Below are 6,000 nucleotides of genomic sequence, written 5' to 3'. Positions count from 1 at the left end.
CCCTTATATGGCACACACACCATTGTGTGCAGATGGGGACACCTGTCTGTGTGGTCGGCACCCTCACAAGACAATGCACCGATGTGCCATGTCACAGGGTGTGGTCTTGCACAAGTGGCCAGTAAGGCTCACAGGTATGGCAATGATAGGGCTGTACAATGCAGCACCACTACGGGATGGTCACCCTGTGTGGTCAGTGTCCAGTCACAACACGATATCTGCATACACCCTCTCAACAGGCAGCAGGCATACACACATGTTGACACACTGACTTGGTGGTGGCCACACATGTCTACACGGAGGGATGACGTGTTGCATGTACTACACCATCCACATCGATGCACCCCACACTGAGGTAGGTTCAGATCTCTACCATGGTGTACAGTGATGTGTGGCACGTGGCACATAGTCCCCCCGATCTGTGGCATACATGGGCACACATTCCTGCACACAAGTTGGTGCTAGGAATGCCACACCCGCTACATGGGATTTGTGCAGGCGTGCAGCGGTATGTGGTGCATCCTGCATACTACCACTGTATCTGGCAGCTGTGCCAATATCTGCACGTGGGAGGTGGTAGGGGTTACAGTGGCAATGTGACATATGGTCGATCCCGCATGGCCGATGGGTATGCATCATGGCAGTGCTGTCATGTAAAGGCGACATAGCAGACTGTATGCACATGGCAGGGTAGGATGGTGTGTGACACACGTGTGACCAGCACCTGCACACATGCATGTGGACAGGTGTTTAAACAAATGGTGTACACACAGACTGCCATGCGTGCTGTTACTATGCCACCATATGATGGCCCCCATGATAGGTATGCATGTGGGAGGGGGTTGCAACTGTGTTACGGACACCAGATACCGCCCCTGCACGGCTGCACCGTGCACAGTACACGTGTCACATGTATCCCCTGTTGTCATGTGTGTATGCATTGCTACGTTGTGACATGTGTGTCAACATACATGGAACATGGACTGTGGTTTGGTATCACAGCTGTCACAGGCAAACTGTACAAGGGTATGTGTCCCTGTGAACACCACTACACCCTGTAGGGGGTGCATACCACAGACATGTATCTGCCTTCCCTTCATGTGTGTATTACCGCGTACGCCTGTGTCATGCATGTGGTACATCACAGGCTTCGTATGTGTCCTGCGTGCAGTCCATGCACACAGCCAGGAAATCACATATGTCACATATCCGGACATTGTTTCACTGTGGTACAGCTGCAGTCATGTGTCATACCTGTGTCAGGCCCGTGGTATGTGTGGAGCACGCCTGTCCGTGTATACCGGTACGGGTGGACTACATCACACCTGTGGGATCATTGATAGTACATGTGTACTCTGCACGACGGACGTACACCGCCACATAGTCTTCTGGACATATGTCACATGCAGTTTCTGGACTGTGAGGCATACTGCTGCACCGATGACATGGTGCTGGCATAGCAGCTACAGTGTACACTACGGTGTGTACATGTTCAGCCTGCACTCGTGACGCCTGTGCTGTCATCTGTGTGTGTACGTGTGACTGCATGTGTGTCCACCCTGCGCGTGTGTACGGGTTTACCTGGCTGTGACTTGCAGTGTGTGCACTCCATCTGCATGCTGGACGGCGCGTAGCACATACTACGTGTGTGAGCATGGCCGGGTCGCTGTGGTGTGGGTGGACACACACGACGGTCCACATTCTGCCTCCCATGCCATCGCCCCATGTGTATGCCTGTCTGCACTGTGCCGATTCTAAGTGTCTGAGCATGCCCAGTAAGCAGCTGTGTAGATGGACACACAGTACAGTGCACACCGTGCCCGTCTGCATTGATACCCCGGGTGCATGCCTGTTTCCCCTCCGCAACTGCCACATCTGTGGCATGGCCGGGTTGCTGTTGTGTGGCTGGACACACGCCGGTCCACATTCTGCCTCCCATGCCGTCGCCCCATGTGTATGCCTGTCTGCACTGTGCCGATTCTAAGTGTCTGAGCATGCCCAGTAAGCAGCTGTGTAGATGGACACACAGTACAGTGCACACCGCGCCCGTCTGCATTGATATCCCGGGTGCATGCCTGTTTCCCCTCCGCAACTGCCACGTCTGAGGCATGGCCGGGTTGCTGTTGTGTGGCTGGACAAACACGCCGGTCCACATTCTGCCTCCCATGCCGTCGCCCCATGTGTATGCCTGTCTGCACTGTGCCAATTTTAAATGTCTGAGCATGCCCAGTAAGCAGCTGTGTAGATGGACACACAGTACAGTGCACACCGCGCCCGTCTGCATTGATACCCCGGGTGCATGCCTGTTTCCCCTCCGCAACTGCCACGTCTGTGGCATGGCCGGGTTGCTGTTGTGTGGCTGGACACACATGCCGGTCCACATTCTGCCTCCCATGCCATCGCCCCATGTGTATGCCTGTCTGCACTGTGCCGATTCTAAGTGTCTGAGCATGCCCAGTAAGCAGCTGTGTAGATGGACACACAGTACAGAGCACACTGCGCCCGTCAGCATTGATACCCTGGGTGCATGCCTGTTTCCCCTCCGCAACTGCCACATCTGTGGCATGGCCGGGTTGCTGTTGTGTGGCTGGACACACACGCCGGTCCACATTCTGCCTCCCATGCCGTCACCCCATGTGTATGCCTGTCTGCACTGTGCCGATTCTAAGTGTCTGAGCATGCCCAGTAAGCAGCTGTGTAGATGGACACACAGTACAGTGCACACCGCACCCGTCTGCATTGATATCCCGGGTGCATGCCTGTTTCCCCTCCGCAACTGCCACGTCTGTGGCATGGCTGGGTTGCTGTTGTGTGGCTGGACACACACGACGGTCCACATTCTGCCTCCCATGCCGTCGCCCCATGTGTATGCCTGTCTGCACTGTGCCGATTCTAAGTGTCTGAGCATGCCCAGTAAGCAGCTGTGTAGATGGACACACAGTACAGTGCACACCGCGGCCGACTGCGTTGATACCCCGTGAGCATGTCTGTCTCCCCTTCGCAACCGCTAGGTGTGAGAGGCATGGCCAGTACACCAGTCGGGGATACACATGATGGTCGGCACCGATGTCTGCTACTAGGCGTGTAGCCATGGCCATTGACATCCTGCATAGCCATGGTGACCATCCAGGTGACTCATATGTGGCTGTCATGCCACATTGGCTGCCTACATCCTGCACGCCGGATGCCCTCTCATAGGGTATACTGTAATGTGGTGCATCCCGTATTCATGTCGTGATGTACTGCTCCGTAGTTAGTTGGTATTCCCGACCGCAGCACTACCGTGTTACTGTACGGCCACCTTGGGATGGTAACAGGCTGTGTGACTGCGCACTCTGTCTTCATTCCCTATCGGCCACATTGCCTCTGCAGATGATACCACCCACCTAGGGGTATGCCTCCTGACAGTGCTGTGCTCAGTAATCTCGTTAGCGCGTTCTGTAAATGCTTCATGCTGTAGTGAGTTCATGTAGGTAGGCGTAGGTTCGACTCTCGGCCCTTCCGTGTGTGTGTGTGTGTGTGTGTGTGTGTGTTTCCAGCTGCCTCTGCAGATAAACATGCTTTTAGACGCTTCACAACACATACCTTGGCAATTGCCAGCTATTCCCTTACGGGTGATGTCACCCGCCTAGAAGTATGCCTCTGGCAGCGTTGTGCTCAGTAATCTCGGTAGCGTGTTCTGTAAATGCTTCATGCTGTAGTGAGTTCATGTAGGTAGGCGTAGGTTCGACTCTCGGTCCTTCCCTGTGTGTGTGTGTGTGTGTGTTTCCAGCTGCCTCTGCAGATGAACATGCTTTTAGACGCTTCGCAACACATACCTTGGCTATTGCCAGCTATTCCCTTACGGGTGATGTCACCCGCCTAGAAGTATGCCCCTGACAGCGCTGTGCTCAGTAATCTTGGTAGCGCGTTCTGTAAATGCTTCATGCTGTAGTGAGTTCATGTAGGTAGGCGTAGGTTCGACTCTCGGCCCTTCCCTGTGTGTGTGTGTGTGTGTGTGTGTGTGTTTCCAGCTGCCTCTGCAGATGAACATGCTTTTAGACGCTTCGCAACACATACCTTGGCTATTGCCAGCTATTCCCTTACGGGTGATGTCACCCGCCTAGAAGTATGCCTCTGACAGCACTGTGCTCAGTAATCTCAGTAGCGCGTTCTGTAAATGCTTCATGCTGTAGTGAGTTCATGTAGGTAGGCGTAGGTTCGACTCTCGGCCCTTCCCTGTGTGTGTGTGTGTGTGTGTGTGTGTGTGTGTGTTTCCAGCTGCCTCTGCAGATGAACATGCTTTTAGATGCTTCGCAACACATACCTTGGCTATTGCCAGCTATTCCCTTACGGGTGATGTCACCCGCCTAGAAGTATGCCTCTGACAGCGCTGTGCTCAGTAATCTCGGTAGCGCGTTCTGTAAATGCTTCATGCTGTAGTGAGTTCATGTAGGTAGGCGTAGGTTTGACTCTCGGCCCTTCCCTGTGTGTGTGTGTGTGTGTGTGTGTGTGTGTGTTTCCAGCTGCCTCTGCAGATGAACATGCTTTTAGACGCTTCGCAACACATACCTTGGCTATTGCCAGCTATTCCCTTACGGGTGATGTCACCCACCTAGAAGTATGCCTCTGACAGCGCTGTGCTCAGTAATCTCAGTAGCGCGTTCTGTAAATGCTTCATGCTGTAGTGAGTTCATGTAGGTAGGCATAGGTTCGACTCTCGGCCCTTCCCTGTGTGTGTGTGTGTGTGTGTTTCCAGCTGCCTCTGCAGATGAACATGCTTTTAGACGCTTCGCAACACATACCTTGGCTATTGCCAGCTATTCCCTTACGGGTGATGTCACCCACCTAGAAGTATGCCTCTGACAGCTCTGTGCTCAGTAATCTCAGTAGCGGGTTCTGTAAATGCTTCATGCTGTAGTGAGTTCATGTAGGTAGGCGTAGGTTCGACTCTCGGCCCTTCCCTGTGTGTGTGTGTGTGTGTGTGTGTGTGTTTCCAGCTGCCTCTGCAGATGAACATGCTTTTAGACGCTTCGCAACACATACCTTGGCTATTGCCAGCTATTCCCTTACGGGTGATGTCACCCACCTAGAAGTATGCCTCTGACAGCGCTGTGCTCAGTAATCTCAGTAGCTGCTCTGTAAATGCTTCATGCTGTAGTGAGGTCATGTAGGTAGGCGTAGGTTCGACTCCCGCCCCTTCCCCGTGTGTGTGTGTGTGTGTGTGGTGTGTGTGTTCACAGCTTCCCTAGTAGAGTGGAGTTATTTTAGATGCTTGGCAACACATACCTTGGCTATCGGCGGCCATTCCTTTACGGATGTTGTCACCCACCTGTACATGTGCCTCTGACGGTGGTGTGTTCGGTGGTCCACGTAGCGCGTTCCATACCTGTGTCATACTGTTGTGCAGTTGGGTATGTGGGGGTGTGGTCAATCACCATGCCTGCCACATGTGTGTGTGTCCATGCTCCCAGCTGCATGGGTTCATAGGGTATGGCTTTGAGGTTTCTGCAGAACACTCATATCCTGCCGCCATCCCTGTGTTTGTGGATGGTGAGACGCAGCTCGTGGACTGCTTGTGTGCCTGCTGTGTTTGGCGACCTCCGTAGCGTGTTCTCCACGTGCACCCTGCTATGGTGTGGTGGGGTGGTGCTGTGTACGTTACACGCACGGGCATGCCACATGTGTCCGCCTGTATCTCTGTCATTGTATATCTACGCACCTATGTTGTGCCCGTAGTGCTGCTCTTGCATGGACAGCTGTCTGTCCCATGTATCGCATATTTGCACGGCTGACACATAGAACTGTGGTACGATGCATATCCACTCATTGTCCATGCACCGTCCGTATTCCAGAACACCCTAGAGACATCTGCTGGATATCGTGGCAGACAGCTATCCTTGCTGTACTGACACTGTACCCGTACACGCCATAAACCTTGTGTGTAATTGACTATTTATGGTGTGTGTATGTCTAACTGTGCTGTATGCATGGTCGTGTGTGTGTCCCGCTATAGCCATC

The sequence above is a fragment of the Protopterus annectens genome, chromosome 2.part1, assembly GCF_019279795.1.
Source record: "Protopterus annectens isolate FY-2018-M chromosome 2.part1, PAN1.0, whole genome shotgun sequence".
In the NCBI taxonomy this organism is placed as follows: Eukaryota; Metazoa; Chordata; order Ceratodontiformes; family Protopteridae; genus Protopterus; species Protopterus annectens.
The sequence above is the reverse complement of the archived record's forward strand: the minus strand, read 5'-3'. Positions refer to the sequence as shown.